This window comes from Gymnogyps californianus, chromosome Z, assembly GCF_018139145.2.
Source record: "Gymnogyps californianus isolate 813 chromosome Z, ASM1813914v2, whole genome shotgun sequence".
NCBI classification, from domain to species: Eukaryota; Metazoa; Chordata; class Aves; order Accipitriformes; family Cathartidae; genus Gymnogyps; species Gymnogyps californianus.
The window spans coordinates 77,681,376-77,706,214 of NC_059500.1; positions in this window are offsets into that span (position 1 = coordinate 77,681,376).

The following is a 24,839-nucleotide window of genomic DNA, read 5'->3' on the forward strand; positions in this document are numbered from 1 at the left end:
CCTGTGGAAGCTGGGTCTCTGTGCTGCATTGGCTCAGTGCAGGGCCTCTGGGGCAGAAGTGAATTTCATACCTCCTTAGGTTTCAGTCAATCTGCATTTTGCATAAATACACACATGACTTCAAATGGTCTCAGTAAAATAAAATTACTGACATTTATCACTAATTAGCTAATAATATCATTATCTAGACTAGTTAAAAAATAATCATGAGAAGGAAAAAATATCTGGGGAAGAATTATTCAATTTAGTAAACTTTTTTTTTGAATTGAGTAATTATTCTTCTAAAGCCAAGATTTGCTGGGAGGAAAAAAAACCCTTCAAGAATTTTTTCCATTACTTCAGCTCTGCATAAGGTTAGGATGAATATTAACTATTCCATGGCAGAAGAAAAGTTTTACAGTTAAAATGAACAAAGAGGTGGTTTTATTTTTTTTTTTAATCTTTTTTCTAAGAAAACAAAATTATGCAGACCTATTTAACCCCTACATCAAGGTAGGAGCCATGAGGAGTTCTCACTTCTCTGCAAAAAACAGAGTCCTATACTGGAGGAAGAAAGAGAAAATGTAACAAGGGAAATGAAGTCAGTCAGTGCCTTGACTTTCCAGACACATGGATCTGAAGGTGAAACCTGTATGGTTATTGGGGCATCAGAAATTAAAGAATCAGATAAACATAAAACAGTGAACTCACCACAGAGTATCTTCTGGTGGACACCAAGAAAGGGCACAGAACAAGGAAACCTGGAGAAGGAGTTTTCTATCCAACCTGAAGATGTGGCAATTGCTTTGTTTTGGTAACTCTCCAGTTCCTGGTAGTCCAACCTCATCTGTGAAAATTGGTGAGCTCTCACAGTCCAGTGGCGCCAGATATAAGGTTTTGGGACCCTGTTTCTTTACTCCCACAGGCAGACATGCCAGCTGTTTTGATGTGAGTTATTAGAAAAAGGACAGTTCATTTGGTTAGCATCTTTTGGCATGATCTCTTACAAACAGAAATATCCATGGTTTACCAGGCAAAAATAACATGTGTATGTGCATATATAGTAAGCATATTACATTCTGGGAAGTGTCTGCACAGTTGATCCATCCAGTGTTCCCTAGGCATTTCAGATTTGTTGTGTCAAAATGCAGCAATTCATATGTATAGTATTTCTGGAGTTTCTCAAAAGTATGTGCTAGGCAGCTACAGTGTACATGTTTTGTGGGATTTCTGGAGTTTGGCATACAAATTGAAGGTACTACATTTGTTTAAAAGCATCTGATCTGCTGGGACTGTGAGACACCTGGAAGTTTTAGATAAATATAGACTATAACTTCAGCTGGAAAAAAAGAACAAGCACCTATTCTTCTAGCTGTGACTCTGACGGGCTGGCTTTGTATTTGTCATCTCTGGAAACCTAGGGTTTTCCTCTCTGCAGATGCGACAGGACATTAGAAATGAGGGGGAAATGAAAAAGAGGTAACCCATTGCTAGATAGAACGAGTTCCTCATAGTGAAACACAGTACTGCTGGTTCTGGTGTCCAGTGAAATCTGAATCCAGACATTTTTCTCATGGGGATGGAGAGGAAAAGGGAGGCTGTACAATTTACAGCCTCTGAAGGAGAGATATAAAAGTGACAGGACAGAAATACCAAGAAGGATCAACTGATCTTCGGGACTAGCTCCTGACCCCCAAAGAGTAAGAGATCTAGAAATACTTTTTACCATTACCTGAAACGTTGTCTGTATGTCTCTGATTCCCGTTAATGTAAGTCATTACTTCCTGATCGTGACATCAGACATTTAGAAGGAAGAAAGTGACCATTTTAAGGCAGATTTGACTCTGTCATGTTATGCAGCTCTTACTGATACCAGGGGAAGTTGAGTATGAATGAAGCAAAGACATGCTATAGCCATAAAATTTCCAGAATCCTCACCTGCTGCTTTAACATGCCAATATTCTGCTTGGTATATGGCTTTGGCATCTTATTCTTTCTTGTTAGGGGGGGTGGGAGAGTAACAGAATGTGGACATAGCACTGAACACAAAGGTGGCACAATCTCATTTTCTTCCCTGGCATGATTTTTTTTTGTTTTGTTATTATCTTTTCTGATCATGGCTGTTGTTCGCCCCCCACCCCTTCCCCCTTCCCACCCTCCTTCTGCTTCCCAGAGATGAGCAACTTTGCCATCCTTATTGAGTAAATAAATAAATAAATTTCTACGAGACAGCTTGGAAGAATGTTTGATAATCTGAACCATTACGGAGGTGAAATTTCATTACACAGATGGTGACATCCCAATGTCTATCATCAAAACACAGCAGGTAGAAACGATCAGCTAGGCCCATTCCCCACTATAAAATTACACTTACATTAATGTCACTCTAGATTTCATTATGCGGAAAATGATATTGCACAGGTCTCTGGCATGAGGGAGACTGGGAGAGGAGAAAAAAAAAAATGAGAGATGAGAATCTAGGTGGGGGAGTGGGGGGAGGATGGGTGGGTGCGGCAGAGAAGCAGAACGTGGGCTAGGAACGATCGGCTCTGCCAACAAAATAAATACACAACTGCATCAAAACCTTGCAGTCTTTTCTGCGGTGTCATGTCTCTTCCTGATTGTCTCCAACCCCAGCTCCCACTTCAGGTTCTGATGGAGTGCTTAGAAGCCCTCCTGCGGGAATGAGGGAGCTTCACAATTAATTTTTATTAATAAGGTCTGACAGTCTTAGTTTAGTGAACACCATTTCAGGAAGGCTCTTCTGTATGCTGAATGTACAGGCAGAGGTAAGCCCACATGCACACATGAACGCATGTATGTGATTTCACACGAGTAGTGAGCAACCTCCCCAGGCGAGTGAGGATTTGGGTAATTACTAATAGCAATTGCTAGAGGCAACATAGAAGGTCTGAGTGAGTCCTGTGGTGTCGTTGTTGCCATGGACAAATCTGAGTTTCCTTCTATGTAGCTGAACACTCTGCCCACTGGAGAGATGCATTTGTAATAACAATAATAATTAGGTATCAAACAGTTTGGGATCTGTCAGTCAAACTAGGGAAAACATCCCATAGATCTTTTTTCTTTACTTTTTTTTTTTCCTTTTCCCTTTTCTCTTTTCTCTTGCCTCTTTTCTCCCTTCTCCCTTCTCTTTTCTCTTTTCTCTTTCTTTTCTTTCTTCTTGCTTTTATATTTTTTCTTTTTTCCTCTTCTTTCTCTTATGTACAGGATAAGCTTAGCTTTTCAGTTAATATGACACTGACGTTCAAAAAACATCTATGCAGAATTATCAAGCTCAAAGCCTTTTTATTCCCAGATTTAGACTTTTGGGTAAAAATCCCAGTCATCTCCCCCCCACCTCAATTTTTGGTAAACAATTTTTTGAGGGGTGGGTTTGGAATGTGAAACCTACTTTTCATAAAAAAACCAAATGCTTTGGATGTGTTATTCTTCTTTGAAAGTGTTATCTTGCTACAAGTTTGACACTTCTTGTTTAAAAAAAATTCCCCAAAAGCTAATGTTTTTCTTTTTCAGACTAAATATTTCAGAATATTTCTGTCTGAAATATTTCTGTTGACACTTGTATGCTTGCCTTAGCTCTCATGAAGACTCCTGAATATTGTAATTCAGGTAACTCAGCTGCCACTCACCAATAGGGTCCAAACATCATGGCTTGATTAAATGTCCCATGATGCAATCTACACTCTGTTTGCACCACTGTGATTATCACTGGAGCATTGTTGCTGTGGTGCATGTTAGAGGACATCATTCAGCAAGGAAACATCTGAAATAGAGTGATGAGTTAGCACAGTAGCTCTCAGAAATATGGATTAATGCTAAGGAAAACTGACACAAAATATCTGATGAGGTTTCGCATATGAAAAGAAAGTAGTGTGGGATGCCAGAAATAGTTCATTTTGATTTAAAAATGTCATCAGGAAATATTTACTGTGAGGGTGGTGAGACACTGGAACAGGTTGCCCGGAGAAGTTGTGGATGCCCCGTCCCTGGAAATGTTCAAGGCCAGGTTGGATGGGGCTTTGAGCAACCTGGTCTACTAGAAGGTGTTGCTGCCCATGGCAGGGGGATTGGAACTACATGATCTTTAAGGTCCTTTCCAACCCAAACCATTCTATGACTCTACGATTCTATTTTGTCATTTCTGAGTTTAATGTTGTTACAGAATCTACCATTGCTGTATTTCTATTTTTTGCCCTAATTTGGAATAAGAACAAGTCCTGATACTAGAAAACAAACTCGCAGGACAGGAAATTCACATTTATGTTGCTCATCTGTCTTTCTCTCAGCAATATCACATTTTTTTCACTTTAGAATCCAGGTTAATTTTTGAATCTCTCTATATGTTAAGTGATGAGACATGACAGAATTTCCTTGTCTTATCAGCGAGCTATATGATGCTTCAATTTTATATTTCCAACCAGACTAAGGCACAGATTCATACTATAGTAGGAACCTTACTATTCAAATTACTCTGGGCTCTCACTATACTAAAGGGAGAGTGAGTACTATTTTAAGACAATAACTGTCATAGTAAAATAAATATTATCTGGCTTTAGAAGTTCAAATTGAAGGTGTCTACATGTTATTTAGAGCAGGCTACTTTTATAATCAGTAGGAATCTGATCAATAGAGTTAATTGAGTTTAGGGTATGATACATCTAAGCAAATCTATGTGTCTACTTTAGGATGACCTGAACCTCAGCTGAAATTTACTACACTTATCTGTGGATTATATAAGAACTACTTCTGACCTCAAATTACAAAGTTAGTTTCTATAAAAATTTGTCTCCATATTAGACTAGGGATTCATAGTAATATTCTAAAATATATCTAAAAAAAAAAAGGGAGGGGGATTCTGAGAGTGTTTATCTCCATTAAATACTGAGAAACCTGAGACCCTAATTTAAATGAGACAATAAACCTCTAAATATCTAAAATTAGATTACTGTCACCAAAAACCTGAGGAATTTTGATTCTGGGGTTCAAAATCCTTAGAACTGATAAAAACCTTGTGTGTGTATATATACACAGACACCTGCACACACTAACATATATGTATGCAAGCATTCTGACTAGAGGAATGGCTTTAATAAGCAGTCACCTGGCAAAGATTCTTCCAATGAAATTTTACGTCCAGTTTTGTAAAGTGAAAGGTATGAATATTTTAGACAAACATTTGAAGACTAATTCAAACAGAATAAGAACCCTTATGTTTTAACCATCACTGTGTTACATCCTTTATTAAGCAACAGTATCCAGGGTACAAATAATGGATCTTCTTTGCATTTCATTTAACAAATATATTGATTGAAGTCCCTTTTCAAACCCCAGCAGACAGGATGCTTTAGGGGTAATTTTTTCAAAGGAAGTTTGCATGGGGATTTAACCAGCCAACTTCCCTTGATGTTAGCAGGAACTATGTGACTAAACCGATACACTACTTCGAAAAGACACCCCTAAACACCTCATGTTGAATTGCTGGAAGTCTTTGAACTCAGCAGGATCATTGCCTGAATAAGCAATGGTGGTTCAGATCCAACATATGAATCAGTTATAATAAACAGTGCTATGAATGGGACAAAGATTGCATTTGTCCAGAGAAAGGGAAGGTTTGGGTAGCATAGAGCCAGTAGATTTGGCATTAAACCTTTTCTTCCTCCTAATTCCATCCTGGAGAACACTTCTGGGAATATCATTGATGAACTGGTTTCATTAAAATAACTGTAATTTTCTTCAGTCAGTTGCTAGTAAGGTGGTCCCTAATGGATTTTACTGTAGTACATTTTAAAGCAGACCTTAGCTTGTTCTAAGAAGTCATTTATAGACAGCAAGACGATGACCAACCTGAAGCTAAGGGCACAGACCTACAACAAGAAGATTCTGTCTGGAGACTGGTCCGACCTAAGACATTATTACTTTAAGATTACTGAGAATTTGATTCAAGCAGTTCACTGTATAACTATATCATAGTTTTCCTCCTGACTTGTTTATCATCCTAGACAGGAACTAATACATGATTAGGTTGAGTCAGATGGAATCACTCCCTATTCTTATTTGACTTCTTACGCTGTCTCTGCAGGAGCTCTGTGTCCCCTCCATCTCCCATGGAGAAGAAATAGAGGTCTCATAGACGGCTTTTATAGGTCATGCTGAGTGGGAACCTACAGCAAAGGTCAAATTCAGCCCAAATTATTTCAGATCATAATGTCAGTCCCTGAATAAGCCTTTCTTTGTACTTTATAAAATCTTTAAAGGAAAGTACTTTGAACCATTCAATTGGAGAATTCTGATTTGACTCAGTTTATGTTCCTGATATAAAAGAAACATTATATTCTTTCAGGAGGAAAATAAAAGGGAAATACAAAACATTCCTACAAAATATGTAATTAAAATTAAAAATATGTAGCACAGCCATAGGAAATGTTAGTCTAGCAGCATTACTTTGACAGAAATATTATGCCCATGAATAGTCATTAGATACGATTAAGGTAATCTTCCTAAAATTAGACAGACAGACAGAGATGTATCATTGTTATCTCCTGCAGCTGCCTACCTACCCGATTTGTGACATTTTTGGGGGTATCTGTTCAAAGCAGCATACAGAGTTTTAACTGCATGGTTCTCAGAAACATCAACAGAAGCTGATCGATTAAATCCTGCACTTGCCCTTGCTTTGAAAAATTTTCCCCTAAGCATCCTGTCTGTTGGGCTTTTGGAAAGGACTTCACTTTTTCCATGTAGAGAAATGCAGAAAATATTCAATCTATATTAAAAGTTAAATTAAATTAAAATAGAATAAGACTAAAATAAAATAAAATAAAATAAAGATCAGCATTTCCACTTGTTCTCTGCTCCCTTGATTGCTGCTCTGGTACTGTGAATGCATTCCAAGCTTTGTTCCATCCATCAGGGATGGTACAGATGGACATTTTGCCTGTCCAACCTGACTCAACTGCTTGAAGATTCATCAGAGAGAATCTGTTGGCAATTGCAAATGGATCCAATCCAGAGCCAGCAGATTTTGTCTCTCTAGAGGAAAGTAGGACTGTAAAGGGCAGACTAGACTGGCAAAAATATTTACTTTTATATTTCATCACTTCAAATTTATAATGGGACAAAATGCCTTTAAAACTTCACCTTTTTAATAGGATACTAACAGAGATTTTCAATGCAATTCATTTGCTGGCAAGTCAGATGCTTGAAAGCGGGAAGCATTTTAAGCTAAAAAAAAAAAAAGGAAAGAAGAAAAGAAAAGAAAAAGCAATCAGCAGGGTGAAATATACTTTATTAGTCTTTTTCAAAATCACTTCCTCCCCTTTCTCCCTTTTATATTTCTTGTCTTTCTATGTGCTCTCCTTGTTACATTACATCCCTCATTTTAGGCATTTTAATCCCTCCAAAGGGATGCATCCCAGTGGCACAGACAGTTGTAAGGCACAATTCTCAGCTACACCATGGCTCTTTTATGGTGCTGCGGCAGCAAAAAGCGGCCTTATAGCCCATGGAACTGGCCACTGTGGAATATCCTCCCTGCTATGCACAAAACGGGGTTTCAGAAAGCGAGTAAAGTCAGCACATTGCCTATATAATGGCCTCTGTCACATTTTCTAGTGTAAAAGACTCCATGCCTAGGGTAAGCATGGGGAATGAAGACAGGGGAGCTTGCTTGAAGTCTTATCATGGCCTCCAGAGAAAAATTCCACAAAATTCAGGTTGTGATAAAAATCAGGCTACTCAAAAGCCCTAAAGGGTATCTTTTTCCTCCTGAATGAGCCATGGTGCAATGAGGAGAATCAGTCATTTATTAGCTCTTGTAGAAATGCAGGGAAGTCCTCAGAGATTTTTCTGGGGTAAATATGAATATGTGGAATTTACTTACTTCACACCTGAGGAACTGTCAAACATAAGTATTCTCCTGCCTTCCCATATTCAGCAGCTGGGGGGAGTTTACCTATTTTTGTATTTACAGGTGAGAGTCTTGTTTGCAGCATAGTCAAAGAGACTTTTTTGTGTTTTTTATTTTTTTGTAATTGAAGCTTTAGATCACCACAGCCTCTTTCTAGATCCAAAAGGGATGTATAACTTGCCTTCTCCTGTTTGGTCAGTTGTTAAACAACACTGGAGTTGGTCAGAACATTTTTATTCCTGGGTTTCATGTTTCATATGTTTGCTTCATCTCATCTGTGTTTCATCTACCATGGGTACTGTCGGTACTCATACGATCTGGGTTTCCTTCTCGGTCACCTCAGGGAGTGTAGTCTGCAATCCTTTGTAGAGATGCAACTGATGAAGCCATGCAGAAAGTGCAGAATCAGGATAACCTTTCTGCTGGTTCTTCTCTCCACTAATGCCCTTGCTGAAACAGTGAGTCATCCCTCAGCTATGCCACTCCATTTGGGCATACTAAATAATCCTGATGTAAATGTTCACAGCCACATAAAGTACACCATTGAGTGCTCAACAGCAGGCACACTTCTCTGCATATTGTCAGTAGACTCTGTGTATGTAATTTATTTCTCTCAAAAAAACCCACTCTGAAAACATAACTAACTACAACACAATTTCTCAGCAATTGCTCTGCAACGAAGGTGTGGAGTGGACCCTTACTACATTAATGGCTGCGGGGAATCCAAGTGGATTTCTCAGCCATGAAATGGAGAGGAACTTCAGGCTCATCTGGCTTGGCGCTGAGCACCAGCCACAAGATGTTGCATGTTCTCAAGCCCCATCAATTTCAATTGAGTTGAAAGCCCCTATTTCCCATTATTCTCTTCCTGTTAGTAAAAAGATTCCTGTTGCCTCCAATGAGTTTTGGGTCAGTACTCCTTCACTACAGAAATCGAAAAGGAGACGAGTTAAAGCGACGTTAGGTACCTTTGTGCCTCCTGCATTCTCAGCCCTGACCAGCCCCTGAAGGAAGGTGAGGCAGCCTTAGGGTGGCTAGAACTTATATTCTGCACACAATATTGCATACCACTTAAATGCTGCTTTGTAAAAGTGGGTGATTTTTATCCTTTTACATTTTCAGCTTTTTTGTATTCTGGAGACTAGAAAGGAAACAATATAGATCATTTCCACCTCCTAAGAATTTACCACTATACTTTCCTACTTCTCTTACACCCTCCAAGAGTACCTTTAGTAATCTGTTTTCAGCTCTGTTTACTTTAGCACACTATTTAAATTAAACTGGAAAAGTGATATTACAAACATTAGTTGGTTCTACAGTGGATGCCCAGTACGTTATTTAGTTAGAAGCTTTGAGCTCCTTTAGGAAAAAAGTTCCTGTGCAAATGTAAGCTTTAACTGTATAAATGTACATATATATGTGTATGTAAATGTGTATGTCTGCATATCACTACTGTTAATATTATTTTTGTTATTTTATTATTTCCCTATTTATTTTCTGTGGTTATTTCTTCTTTTGTTTTTGCTTTTTCCTACTCTTTCCTCCAGAAAAAAAGTCATGTCGCTTACTGTTAGAAAACATAACAGCTTTGAAATCTATTTTCTTCTCTTTTTAATCCTACTTTAATCCTTTGGAGCTATAAACCAAGGAAAATGCCTATTTTCTACTGTATATATTTACAGCTTCTATTCTAAATAACTTTAGTGCTTTAGGATTTGCAATCACCATAATTTCCTGTACGGAGGAAAAAAGAAAATCAAACTTTTAAGCCCCACAGGGAACAATTCAGCTCCACTGGGTTCTTTAATGTAGGATCCATATAAAAGCAATCAGAGCCGTTCTTTCTCCACTCCAGCTATTTGGCGCCTTTCTGCCATTGTCTGGCGTATTCTTACCTTCAGTTCTTGGGCATAGACGCATTTAATAACTAAATGCACTGAGTCAGTTATTAAATTCACCATCATGATCCTCCCAATACATGCAAAGGATGGACAAAGCTTAGAATCGTCTTCCAAAGATGATAATTCTGTAATTCATGTGCATGTAAGCATTTGCCTTACACAATTTTTAGTTGTGTTATAAAGAAAATTGTTGATGGAATATAAACAAAAAGTGACCATGAGCTTATAAACCAGTTTCACCATATGAGCTTCAGAAATACCACAGTTCATGCTCCTTATCTTTCTGTTTGTTACTTATATGCGTATTAAGTAAAATTTACAAAAGAAGAATAGGGAACAGAGATGAAAAGACTCATTACGCCATCACATTTTTGTGTCATTACAGCATTGTTCTTTATATGTTCTCATTCTTCCTAGGAGAATAAAAAGAGAAAGGAAAACATTTCCTAATGTATTTCATACGTATGTTGGGTGTGAGCTGTGGGACATTTCATCTCTGGTTTACCTAGGCAAAAAGTGGCCATGTTCATGAAACATCTTGAAAGTTAATCCATTAATGCATAGGCCTAAAGCTACAGAAGTATTCACTTAGTAACTCTCATTGAACTCAAAGGAAGCATAGCACCTACACAACATTCAAAATCAGTCCTTAAATGAAGAAAGACTGGAATGGACTATCTTGGTCATTAAATTTAGTTCCTTAGTGTCACATGTAGTTACAAATTTCATGACCCTGGAAGTTTCTTTTATAGAATGAGTTAAATTCTTGAATCCTTCTACTCCCAAAGATGGCTCTTTGCCTGGTGTGGTCCTATCTGGGGCACACATTGTCCTTCGGAACAGGGAGTTGTCCTCAATGTTTAACCTCTGATATGTTTGTACCAGTCAGCTGTTGATCTGCTGGCTAGCTGTTTTCTAGTTTCTTCAGACTGCCAGTCCTCTACAGTTTTGCACTGGAAGATAGAACATTTGTTCAGAAGTTTGAAACCTATTGACTCTTTAGTTCTTTTTAGTTGCCTGTCATGGACTGCTGAGAACAGCTCCCTCAGGGCTAAACAAATGAAGCAACTTTACTTCCTGCTCATATAAAATATGTTTCTACACTCTTGGTCATCATAGTCACCCTCTTTATGCCTGCTACCGTTCAAAGTCAAAGTTATTTAGTTCTAATTTCCTTCCTGATTCTGAAATAGGAGTGATGATGGCTGGTCAGTGTAGAGAAACACCTCTGCTGCTTCTAGATCACAGCTGAGTCATCAAGGATGAGCACCACATGGAGACCAAAATGACAGCACTGACCTATAATTGGTTACTCTACAAGAGAAATAAGGTCCTTCATTCGATGGAATGTTGATGGAAACAAAAATCTATGACTAAATAATATGATTCACAGGATTATAATGCAAACTCTTAAGAACACAAAGAGGAAGACCTCCTTTTCAAAAAGGAAACCTAACAAACTGTATGAGAAATCAAGATAATTGCCTTTATCTGAAGAACAGTTGGTTTTAGTAGAGAATCAAGTTTTGCTTCTCATGTTTTAAACAAAATTTCTTGAGTTGGGAAAAACAGCAAAAATAAGTGAGTGGAGCAAAGCTAATGAACTCCTGTGTGGATTCTCTGATAGCTAATGCAGAATTGTATCAAAGTTTCCACGTATAAAAGTTTCCATTCTCTCTTCTTTAAACAACCATAAATTTTTGTGGTTGTTGGAAGAACTTAATATCACATTATTCTTCGCATTTTTCTTAGATTTAGGTGCAAAACATAGAAAGGGACATATGTAAATGTACAGGCATGGGTCAAAATAGTATATAATCCATATTCTCAAGAAACTAGGCTAAAAATGTATCTTCTGACTTTGAGCAAATGAGAATAAAGTAGCTTTGACATTTAAAAAATACTGTGAAAATAGTTTTTCATTTTCCCAACCAATTCTAAAAACCACAAGAGTCAGAAATCTAAAATCAAAATGCCCCAAATGAACATACAATATAACCTGAAAAACTTTATTTTAGGGTTCATAACACACCAGTTCATTTTGGCTTCATTCTTTTAGCACATGCTGTCATGCTTTTGGGTTTCAGCTGTTAACAGAAAAACAACAAAATGCGATGAGAAAATGCTGTAAAAGGAGTATTAGCAAATTGGCTGAATGCATTGAGTCCTTGAAAGCCCATAAGAAAGCTTTTTCTTTTGGCCATCCTAATGTCAAGAACAAAGTTACAGTGATATTTGGAGACCAGTTCTCAGCTGGCATCAATTGGCATAGCTGCACAATGGAGCTATTCTGGATGGAGCTTTGCTGATTTCCATCTGTAAGGGATTTGGTTTTAATCTTCTGATACTGACTACCATTATAGTCTTCTCCAACTGACTCAAAATAAAAGACCTGCTCTTTTCCTTTGGGTAATGCAGAATGATTCCCTAATGTTTATATCAAGTATTAAATGACTAACACCATAGAGACAGTGGTTCTGGCTTCACTGATCTTCTTAAACTCTCCTATATCTGTGGGAATCATGAAACTGAGTGAGGATAACTGATTAAAATGTGATGCTTTCCAACATTTCCTTTCCATAACCTTGTCATAAACAAAATTTTTATTTCTATTCATCTACCACTTCATAGCTCAGAAAATCTGGCACTTTATTTTCTTGTTTTAACAGTTACTTGTGTATTACCCTTTGGATATATTTATTTATTTTATTATAAATCCTCTCTTTGCTTCTAATCTTTATTTCTTTTCCTTTTTATTTACCAGTAGGGAGACTTAGATAGGCTCAGTTTTCTTAATCCTCTTTATAAATTTAAAAAACCCAATTAAGTCTGCACAAAGTCTTGTTTTTCTGATGGAAAAGAAAATCAGGCTTCCTGCAACATAATAATGCTTTGCACTTCTATAGACCCTTTTACCTGACGTTCTCAACTAGCTGTAAAACATGCATTCATTAATTAATTAAGTCCTGAAAGAGCCATGAGACAAAACATTATGCCTAGACTGCAGATAGGTAATTGCATGTTTTGCTGAAAGTAACCCAGATTGTCAGAATTGGGACCAGGACTCAGAAGTCCTAATTTCTAAATGACAGCTTTCAGTTCCACATGAAGTCCAGTCTAGTACCAACAGTTTTAATAAATACAATTTAATGTTTCTTCTAGAGTTAACAACAACAACAAACCTTATTTTGTTGTTATCCAGAATGGTCCTAAATCACAGCCTCCTTTCTCAATGAAAAGATCAGCATGCAGGTTCTCAGTAGGTATAAATTGCTGTAATTCAGCTTTAGCCTACTGAGATCTGAGTGTCCTGAGTAAGACGAGTCTGTCCTTAAGAGAGTCCACATACATGACGGACAACAGTAGTAGTAAGAAGAGCATGACCCTGTATAGTGACTACTGAAAACTCAATGGCTATGTCTTTAACAGCTATCCTGAAAACAGAACGCATGCAGAAATGTATTGGCCATCTAAGAATAATGTTGAAAGACAAAGTGAATTACATGTTCTAGTAACTGGGCATAAATTTGTAGTAACATCAGGAGAGAGAGAGGATGAGAGGAGAATTAAGGTTTACTTGTCTGTCTTAAGAGAACAAGAAAGACAAAGGCAAAAAAAAGCTACTCACTCATTTTCATGGGCACTGTCTCTTTGTGTTGGGTTTGTGCGGTGGGGTTTGTGTAGCGGCGGAGGGGCTACAGGGGTGGCTCCTGTGAGAAGCTGCTAGAAGCTTCCCCAGCTCCAAGTCGGACCCGCCACTGGCCAAGGCTGAGCCCATCAGCAACGGTGGTAGTGCCTCTGTGACAGCATGTTTAAGAAGGGGAAAGACTGCTGAAGAGAGGAAGAGGAGCTGCAGCAGAGAGAGGAGTGGGATGTGAGAGAAACAGCCACGCAGACCCCGAGGTCAGTGAGGAAGGCGAGGGAGGAGGTGCGGGGGAGCAGAGGTTCCCCTGCAGCCCGTGGTGAGAGGGCAGGCTGTCCCCCTGCAGCCCATGGAGGTGAACGGCGGAGCAGAGATTCCCCTGCAGCCCGTGGAGGACCCCACGCCGGAGCAGGTGGCCGGGCCCAGAGAAGGCCCTGACTCCGTGGGAAAGCCCACGCTGGAGCAGGTCATGGAGGACTGCAGTGCATGGGAAGGACTCGCATTGGAGAAGCTCGTGGAGGGCTGACCCCCGTGGGAGGGACCCCACGCTGGAGCAGGGGCAGAGTGTGAGGAGTCCTCCCCCCGAGGAGGAAGGAGCGGCAGAAACAGCGTGTGATGAACTGACCCCAACCCCCATTCCCGTCCCCCTGCGCCGCTGTGGGGGAAGAGGTAGAGGAATTGGGAGCAAAGCTGAGCCCGGGAAGAAGGGAGGGGTGGGGGGAAGGTGTGTTTGTAAGATATGGTTCTGTTTCTCATCATCCTACTCTGATTTGAGTGGTAACAAATTAAATTGGTTTATTTTTCCCTAAAATCGAGTCTGTTTTGCCTGTGACCATAAGTGGTGAGTGATCCCTCCCTGTCCTTGTCTCGACTCACGAGCCTTTCGTTGTATTTTCTCCTCCCCATCCTGCCGGGGCAAGGAGTGAGCGAGCGGCTGCGTGGTGCTTTGTTGCCGGCTGGGCCTAAACCACAATGCTCTTCCTGATAATATAAAACAGGGAGAAATAACTGCAGTTTGTATATTAAAGTAAGAACAAAATTCATCAGACAGATGTCATTTCAGCATCATGCTATAGATGGTTTGAGGGAACACAGCATCATAGTATAGTTGATCTGAGGGAACACACTTTGAAGACATTACTAAGGAAACAAGGTGATTTGTTTCATGTGCAGCTTCTTTATATTCACTCCAAAGGATCCTTACAGTAGGACTCAAAAGAATATTTATACAGTTTCTTAAATTTAAACTGTGGATTGAAGTCCATAGCCTTTAGGAGATTAAATTGAGATTTCAAATTTAGAACTGATTTCACGACAGTTTTGAAAGGTTTTGATTCATTGGTAACAGGATTTACTTCATCTAACTATAGATGTCTAAATGTTAGACATCTGAATTATTCAGTCTCAACCTTTTCAGAGTCCAATAGAGAAACTGGTACTTCAAGGAGGAACTGTACCGGAACAGGTGCTTCCATCTGAAAGTGTCTATTTCTCATCACCGAGTATACAAGAAGCCTTGGTTGGTTAGCTCAGCCATCCACAGCCAAATTAAAAACAGCTTAAGGAAGATAAACCTCAGCCTCAACTGGTTTCTGTAATAGGCATTCATGTACATACGTAACAACCTGCCTTTGCTGGTGGAATGAAACTTCCACCATCCCACAGACATGCTGAGGATAATTCATTTCAATGCAGAGGCTCTTAATTGAATCTCCTCATCCAAAATGAGGAACCGATTAACAGTGTAGAAGATAAATAGCACCACAAAAAGATAGAGCTCATGATAGTTAAGAAGGAGGAATAGAAAATAAAAGAATTTATAAATAAGGCTTCAGAAAGGTGTATTTCAATAAATTCAGAGAATTGGTCAACAATATGTCATGAAAGAAAAGTAATGGAGAGGCAGTATTTCTTTAAATAAGCAATATTAAAAGAAAAAGTTATCCTAATATGAAGGAAGAGTAAAAACTGTAGTAAGGGATAAGATTAGCTACATCAATATGCCTTTACCAATCTTAAATACAGAAAGGAAGAAAATGGAAATGAGAAGAAATTTCAAAGCCAGCTTACATTGATCTCTATCTGTGCTATTGATGAATTGAAGATATGACAAACCTTCCCTCATTCTTTTCAACTTCACTTATGCTTTCCATACGATTCCTTTTGAGCTGATCCAAACCAGCCCCTGAGAAAAACTGATTACTCTTCTGTCAGGTCAACAGGTTGATCTGGTTCACTGAGCAGCTGCGCCATTATTAGTGCCAATATAAGGGATAGGGTGGAAATGCGAGGAAAGACTGCAGAACCTGGCTGTCTGTTTCATCAGTAGCATGGTCCTGCCTTGGCATGTGTTGACCATAAAGCTGCACTCTATAAAGTCTATAAAGATAATAGCATAAGAATATAAAGACGAAATGAAAAAGGAACAATGCACAAAATGTAATCACACTACAAAAGTTCATACAATATGCTAATACTAAAAGAGGGCCAACAAAGGACCGTGCTCTTTCTGCAACAAAGAGAAAGTTTGTTCAACCAAACTCTACAAAGGTGGTTTTTAGAAAATAATTTTTTAGATAATTTGTTATAGGATGCAGCTGCCCTCAGGCAACTAACAAAATTTATGTTGTTGAATGATGGGCAGGTACTCACCCTAAAACAGCAAAAGACAGAGGGCACTAGACTAGGTATACTTATATGTATATCTGTATGCATTCTGTTCTTTTGTTGATCGCATTTCACATCAGGATCCATAAAGAACTTTGAAGCAGTCTCAGGGTTGCTAGTGATTTTCTTTGAAAATTTGGGGATGAATGTACCAGAAAAATGGAAGAGAGCAAACTTTACCCCCGTGTTTAAAAAGGGGAAAAGGAAGATAGATGATAAACAGGTCATATATATTTCTGCTAGGTATTATATAAGTCCTCATTTGAAGCGCATTTTTCTAATATGTATATGTGTATATTATGTGCATGAGTTATCTGCTTGTATAATAAATACATTTTCTCAATAAACTGATATTATATAAAGATATAAATATTTATATTTGTATTTATATTTATCCTTATATATTATAACCTAAAGAAACTGATGATTCAACTGTTCTAATACTCTACTAGTATTTTGTTTGATTGATTTTTGAATTCTCTGTCATTTAACATTTAATGGGGCAAAGAAAAAATCTGTTTTGTTTCACAGGAATTAAGAGTGTGTGTGTGTGTGTGTACATCTCACAACAGTAGAGAATTCACATTGTTCATGGACCTGTGACTGCCCCAGTTTGCCAGTCATTGAAAGGTGTTTGGCATAGTTCTATTAAAAATCTTCCTCTTCATGAATTTTTAAGCAAATTAGTTTAAACAACATCTGGCATATAAATAAAAAAATAATAATTCTGTAACCTAAAAACACCCTCTTGGTGTACCTGTCAAGATTATCCTCAGCTTTGAGGCATCTCTAAACAATGCAGTGAAACGGAAACCCCTATGAGGATCTCCCAGAGAAGCAACAAGCTCTAGATTCAGAAGCTGGTTAGACCCATCACTGTGATGCTTTAGTAAAGGCTTCTTAGTAATCCGAGTTAGTACACTGGCATAATGCTCTCTTATCATTCCTACGTTGTTTTTAAGGCTCCAAATTTCATCTCTGCATAGGACCACATCATTCTTTTCACTTGTATAATCTTCCAGTGGAGCACTTCTATTTACTGCACTATACCACATTGCCTAGGGTAGATGTCCCTTAAAGAAACAAGGACAAAAAGCAGCATTATTATTCCTATCTACTCAAGAGAAAATCAAGGCCCAGGCAGAGGGCAACACATCTCTGTCTCCTAAAAAATCAATAGCAGTCTTGGAAATGGAAGCTGCCTAACACCTGAGTCTCAGTCCAAAGTCTAAAGGAAAATAAAACAATAACAAACTCTAGTTTTTCTCCCTGCCATTTTTCTATGACACAAAGAAATTAGTCCCATTTAGTGCCACTCTGATGTTGACCTTGGAGTTGAACCTGGTTCCTACAGAAAACCCCCTGAATCTTCCCCTTGTACGTACCCTCAGCCTGCACTTCTACTTCATGCTTTGACACTGATTTTTCTTTACTGATGTGTTGACTTGTCTTTTCTGATTTGTTTGGATTTGAATCGTAACTTACTCCTCAAACCTGGCTTATGTTGCCACTAAATTTGACCTATTGCTCAGATTCTGACACATTTATGCAATGAAGGGTTGTAGATACACAGTGAAAGTGTGTTTTAAATGTCAGTAGCAATCCTACCAACACCCCCAGGTGCTGGATGCAAAGGGATTGACTACCTCTGTGTTTTGTTTCATTTTTTTCACTTTGAGACAAAAAAAATCCCTGTTAAATTAGTAGCTGGGATGCCTGTTTTGTGCATTTTCTCTCCCCATCCTTTCTTCCCTCCCTCCTTCACATTTCCCCTGTTTTCTTTTTTTTTCTGCAATTGGGTTTTTTCTTTTACTTAGATAACTATGGTAAATAAATACAGATTTAATCTTCAAATCCCCCATCAAGAGAAAATGCACAGTTCAGGTGAATGGGGAAAGATAGACAAGAAAGGGAGTGGGAAATATAAAGAAAAGAAAAATCACTCTGCCGATCAAATCTTTCATTTCCAAACAGAAATAATTACAGTGATGGTCAGTGGGGAGATTTTGGCAATTTACAGTGGTATAGCAGCAAGTTCCTATCAACAAGATTTGATATTCAGGGCAAGCCATAGAACTACAGGTCCTGAAGCGTTGCCTATAATCTTTATTTCATTTTTAGATGTTATGCTGTAATAAAATGTAAAAAGGGAATACATAAAAAGTTATAGAGGTGGGGAAAAACATGGTTTGAAGTTGTATGGCGTTTCTTGACAGGGCATGTTCCTAAGGATATGCAGAGAATAACAAATGCTATTTGAAATAAGTACAATAGAGATCTGAAACTAGATTGAAAACCCAAGTCAATTTTCCTGACTGTCATTTGATTAGCTTTCTTATATAGAACTGAAGCTTAAACAATGCTGGGGATTCAGAGTGGAGAGGTGCTTGGGAACACAGTGCGAAATGGGTTACTCCTACCAATTTCATTTCTGTAGCTTTACAACATTATCATTGCACATTGTTTCAGTGTTTTTGCAATAATCCATAAATGAAGCAATGTCAGAGGGAATTTGATTGATAGCTGGGAAAACACAAAAACTGTGAAAGTTATTTCTTTGCTCGTTCTCTGTCTGTCACTGCCTTCTGGGCAAGAGATGTTACCAGTAGCTGTATAAAATAGCTAGAGCCTATTGCCTAGCTCTGTATAAGGGAAAACACTAATGAGTTTGTGGATATTGCTTTGGACAACTAAAAGGTGACAAATATGCATGTAAGATTTGACCTGTGGATTGGTTTGAGTCGTTTATGTTGGTGGTGCTTTTTTTCACCAGATATTGCTTGCTTTTTATCTCTGAATTTAGCAAAAGGAGAAACAGCTGTCTTGCAACAAAATTAACCTTGAACTTGTTTTTCACCTTTGGGGAACTCTAGACTGAGAATGACTGCACAGATAGAGTTTTGATCTGAATCTAAAATAAAGAGGTCCTTCAGAGTTCAGATTTGAGCTTTGCATGTTTATACATACATGTATGGGTCTCCCAAAAGGATTGAGATACACAGCAAATTCATATTGCTACTAAAATATGCTCTTTGCTGTTTCATCTATATTCTCTCAATTTCTCTCTTTTTCTTCTTATTAATTTAATGTTCAAATCCTCTAACTGTTGTTCAAAGTTAGATTACTTTAAAAGGACAATTTATTGGATATTCTCTTTTTTTTTTTTTTTTTTTTTTTTAAACCCATAGCAGAACATCTCCTTTAAAGTTCTGGCAAGGAAGTGCTCACAGAGCCTGTGTTATGTGTAAGAATTAACATCCAGGGACTCAACGGAGATAGTAATGGAGATGGTTCTAAGAGGGCCAGGGTGATTCCAGCTTTCCTTTGGGGATACTGCACTTTGAATCCTGCACAGGTAGTCTTTGAAAGTATAACATTTCTCAGTGCTTTAGGAAAAAAATGCTATTTTAAGAGGTGTTTTATATTACTAACGTGATTTCCCTCTATTCTTTTTCTCTCTCTGAGAACTCTGTCAATCTGTCTGTCTCTCTACTTAACCTTGTAGTAATGGAGTGCAAAACAGCCTCTGTTTGAAAGGTATTTGAATTCTCAGTAAAGTTCCTAAAATACGTACTCTGAAAGTAGTGCAATGTAGTTAACTCATGATCGTGAGAAGTGATACAGCATGCATAAGTTATAATTGTTCCTCTTTGGGCTGATCCACTTCTGTTCTACCATTTGTGTATACCATGGCCTCCTCTAATGGATGTTAATAAAAATTTCAATTCATAATGTGCGTTATGGCACATATTGTGTTTGAGTACCGAATGATGACAGGCTTGGTGGGCTTCCACAGCAAATATCGCCCATGGGGAAAAGTCGCTTCTGAGGCTGTGGTAAGCTGTCTCAAAATACTATTTGCTTTCCTTTTCTTTAGGATTTATTGTATTTTATCATGTATTATATATTTTATTCACAGAAATCTTTCTAGGGATAAGGACTTCAGTACATAACAACAGCTCCCTTGAGTGGGAGATTTCAGGGCGACCTGCCAGCTCTTCTTGCTGCAGATGTCAGGCCATCTGGCTGCCATCTCTGGGGCAGGACACATCAAGGGAGTTGGCTGGCGCATCTCCCCAGCAGGAGTTACTTGGTAGGGGTGGAGAGGGGAGGGGAGTGTGTGAGGAAAAGATATAGCTAGCTATCGTCATGGGAAGTTTGTGAGTGTGACTGTTTTTATGTATATATGTACATAAACAGATAGAAAAACAGGTGTACTGAGAGACGTTACCTCCAGCAAAGATTATTCAGGGTTAAAACTGAGCTTAGGTAACAGCTTGGATATGAAGGACATCTCGTTCATGGTATTCAACATTTCTAACAATTCTATTCCATCCTTTTTGTTTGTTTGTTTTATTTGCTTCTTATGACAATGCAGATAATGTGTGCAAACATGATGTATGAATTCTGGTATGTCTTATGAAAGTGTTGTATCACTGAATGTGTTTGAGTGGACAGCCATCTGTTGTCAAGAGAGGTACAAATCTTTCTCTGACCTGGAACACTGGATAATAATTAACTTAGATAATCTTCCATCCAGATAGGTGTACCTTGAAACAAGAGGATGGTGCAACCTCAGGAATCACACCTGTCTGTTTTTTCTACAAGGATGAGGATTTGACACAGTGGATATTCCTAAACAGACCTGAAAACCAAAGACAGTGGTAAAGACATAATTTTATAAATGGAGAGATGGCCACCAAAACCTGAATCTTTGATGCTTGGAAGCTGACTAGAGTTTGCTGCAGGAGTCAACAAAAAAAAAAAAAAAAAAAAAAAAAAAAGAAAAGAAAAACCAAACCCTAAATCTGGTTAGGAAGGAACAGGCAAGTCACATTAGTGGATGATTTCTGAGAAGACCCTGGCAAACTTCAAGCAACAGTCACATGTTGTGAGGTTTCTGAAGAATGGCCTATGAATCCCATACTGGGGCAGACAGGTCTAGGAGAGGACAGATGAATGAATGAAAAAGGGGTCAAACCAGTAACTCCATATTAAGATTTAAGACTTCTACTCATAGAAGACTTAAGTCTGAGTCTTGGTACTGAGTACTGACATTGCTCCCTAAAGTAATTCTTCTGTAAGCAAGTAGATGGCAGGAGGATGGAAAAGCTATCTTCATCATAGCCTGCCAAGCTGTTTATTCAGAAATGAGCTGTTGCCCTATCTTAAGTTGATTTTTCAATGGGAATGGCTGTATAGAAAGTGCTTACTTTTCCTGACATGGAAATTCTGATGGTACCACAACGATATAACCTCAGCATGTTCTTCAAGAACTGGTGTTGCCTAATGAACTTCTGGGAATGCAGTTGGCATGCTTTGGGAGTGCCACTTTGGTGATGACTCTTTCCCTTCTGCCACTGTTTGACTTCCTTGTCAGCAGTGGGAAGGGACAGATATCCCATCTCCCTGAGTTCTGTCATTACACTTAGGTAGACAACAAGGTTAAGATCAGAATTTGCCGTAAGTTTTTCCCATGGCAATCTCTCCTGCATGGAATAATCAGAGAAAACAGCAACACAACCCTGAAAGGGATCCCTGCAGTCAGTACCTTCTAACCGAAGCCAGTCCCTTGTTCTCACAGGCAGCTATGTAATCAGGCAATTTTAATTCTCATATATATCTCTTATGTAGACTTCTTAACGAGCTAGTCAGCCAAAGGATGTGGTAAGATTTCAGGTACTGTCTGTTAGTCAAAAAGAGGGAAAATAATGTGTTAAGATGCTTGTACTGGGTCTAGCTGAGATGGAGTTAATTTTCCCCATAGCAGCCCTCATAGTGCTCTGCTCTGTATTGGCAGCTAGAATGGTGTTGATAACACACCCGTGTTTTGGCTACTGCTGAGCAGTGCTCCCACAGCATCAAGGCTGTCTCTCCAACATTGCCCCCCCACCAGTAGGCTGGGGGTGGGCAAGATCTTGGGAGGGGACAGATCCAGGACAGCTGACCCAAACTGACCAAAGGGATATTCCATACCATATGATGTCTGCTCAGTATAAAAGATAGGGGGAGGAGGAGGAAGGGGGGGCATTCGTTTCTTTACGTTTGTCTTCCAGAGCAACCACTATGTGTACTGAAACCCTGCTTCCCGGGAAGTGGCCGAACATCACCTGCTGATGGGAAGTAGAGAATAAAATCTTTTGTTTTCCTTTGCTTTTGTGTGAGACCTTTGCTTCTGCTTTATTAAACTGTCCTTATCTCGACCTACAAGCCCTTCATTTTATTTTCTCCCTCTGTCCAGTTGAGGAGGGGGAGTGATAGAGCAGCTTTGGTGGGCACCTGGCATCCAGCTGGGGTCAACCCACCACAGATGCTGCATGGGTAATGAACTTGGCCTCTAAATATAAAGAGTGGACAACAGGAAATCAACAAACCTTACATTTTCCATTAAAGACAACAGAAATTACAAGTATTCACTGGTCAACAGGATACGTGGTTTTTTTTAATTTAAATGTTGCCCTTATGCAATCACTCAAGCAGGTGTTTTCTTGAGTGTTTTCTTCCCACATTTCATTTTTTAATACCATTGAAGAGTTCTCTTCTCTTCTCTTCTCTTCTCTTCTCTTCTCCTCGCCTCGCTTCTCTTCTCTTCTCTTCTCTTCTCTTCTCTTCTCTTCTCTTCTCTTCTCTTCTCTTTTTTTTCTTCTACTTTATCTCTCTTTAAAAATTTCTGCCCTTGTTTAAAATACAGCAAACCACAAATGATAGCTAGAATTAGTCAAGTGTGCTTTAAGACCATGAGGCACTATCAGTAAATGCAATCTGTCCTCTATAGACCTAATATCCGTGGAGATGAAACAAAATGTTGTTTACTGAATCAACACTAACCACAGCATGGCCTGCATGGGGAACCAGGCACACATTATTGCAGAGGCTAAAGAGTGTAAAACCACTGATCCTGCAGTTACAGGGTCATAAAATCCTGCTTTCTATGTGAAAAGCATTTAATAGTGGACATTTTTAATACCTCCTCTCTGGGAGACACAAAATACAAGGGACCTTGAATAATTACTCAGTATAAAAAATTGGGAGTAAACTTCTGTCAACAAAGCAGATGGTCCTCCCCCTCCCTCCGACACCCCCTGAATCCTCCAGCCTTGAACATACAAAGTGTGTTCTGACAATTTGACAGTTGATAAGGAAAAGACATTTACCATTAACTCTAAATAGAAACAAGGAGCACAAAATGAGAATACGGCCCTTCAATGAACATAAGTGTAAGTTCCAGTCAGCTGATCTCGGTTGTGCTTTGTGAAACGGGACTGTTTTGGCTGTCCCTGTGTGTGCTATTTTTGATGGTAATAAATAGAGCTTAACTGAATAATATTTCAAATGGGTTGCAAGCTGCAGTTTTATTTGAGGTTGTGGTTGCTTTTAGTGCTGGGCAAAAGGATAAGCTCTGTGCAATCTTCACATCTATTTGTTGAGTTTGTACAGCACTTTCTGGATTTGTGTGTGGTACAGAAGAGGGTTATCATTTGCCTTTATTGTAATGAAACACTTGTGGCTGGAGATCATGCATACAAGGGTAGGATTCTTCTCTCAGCATTTACAAGCAGCATAATTCATTTAGTTTAACTGAAGACAGGTTGGATTTATGATGCTGGGTGTGAGAGGGGTGAAACCCACTGTGTCCCTACTGTCTCAGCATTTTTAATGTTTATAAAATTGTTCCTGTGGATTTACTAAAATAATTTTAAATCTAAAAAGAACATTCTCACACTTACTAGACAAGGCTACACTGGTGCAAATACAAGTGATAAGTGGATATCAGGTTTTCATCTTAATCTCAGCCCATGAGAGATATGAGGCAGTTATAATCACCTACAATATTAAGCTTATATTCCAGAGTTGGGTGGAAAATGCTTTCCCTAACTAAGTAAAATCCTCTTTTAAGAATTCATTCCCACTCACCTGCCCCAATTCTGCCATCAGATGAAATTGCCCTTCAAAAATATAGTGAATAATCTTAAGAAATAAAAATCCACTCCTTTCTTCCCCCATATCAGCTAGTGCCACATTTCTTTTTCTCCATAGCATGGATTTATTCCATCTATGTAGATTCCAGTGTTAGGATCCTGCTGTGTCTATGATAATGGTTACGTTTCTGAAACCTGGTTGAGTCACTGTTGAGCTCAACCTACAGAGGTGCATGGTTTTATAGCGGGGGATCACTGGCTCCATGTTTCTATGTTAATGCAAGAGGGTTCCCACCTTTGCTGGTTCCAGTGAGTTCAGTATCATTACACACTAGATAATCATCTCTGAGTCAAGAGGCCTGTAGATGTTAAAAGGGTGTGTGACCTGTTCTAATTTTTTAGTAGGTCTGTATTAATACGAAACTATGAAGCCCTCCATTTTAGATGTCTATTTATGTTTCAGTCAGGAGTAAAGAGAAACTTCTGTTTGGTCCTGTTTTATAAGAACGTGATATGAAACTGGAAGGGCAGTTCTGACTTCCTAAGAGTTTTGAATCATTTGGGTTCTGACTCAGATTTCAGATCCTGTATCTGTGGTTCGAGACTTTCTGCAGAATTTAAAAAAAGAGAAAGATATTATCATTCTAATGGTATTCAAACGCTGAGTCAGAAAAAACAATGTGAATTCAAGATTTGTCTTTGATTTCTGAAGAATTCTCAAGTGTTGCAGGATGTAATGGAGACACAGATTTCATCCTTTGTATACAACAGCACAGTAATGGAGCAGAAAGAAGGCCAGGACC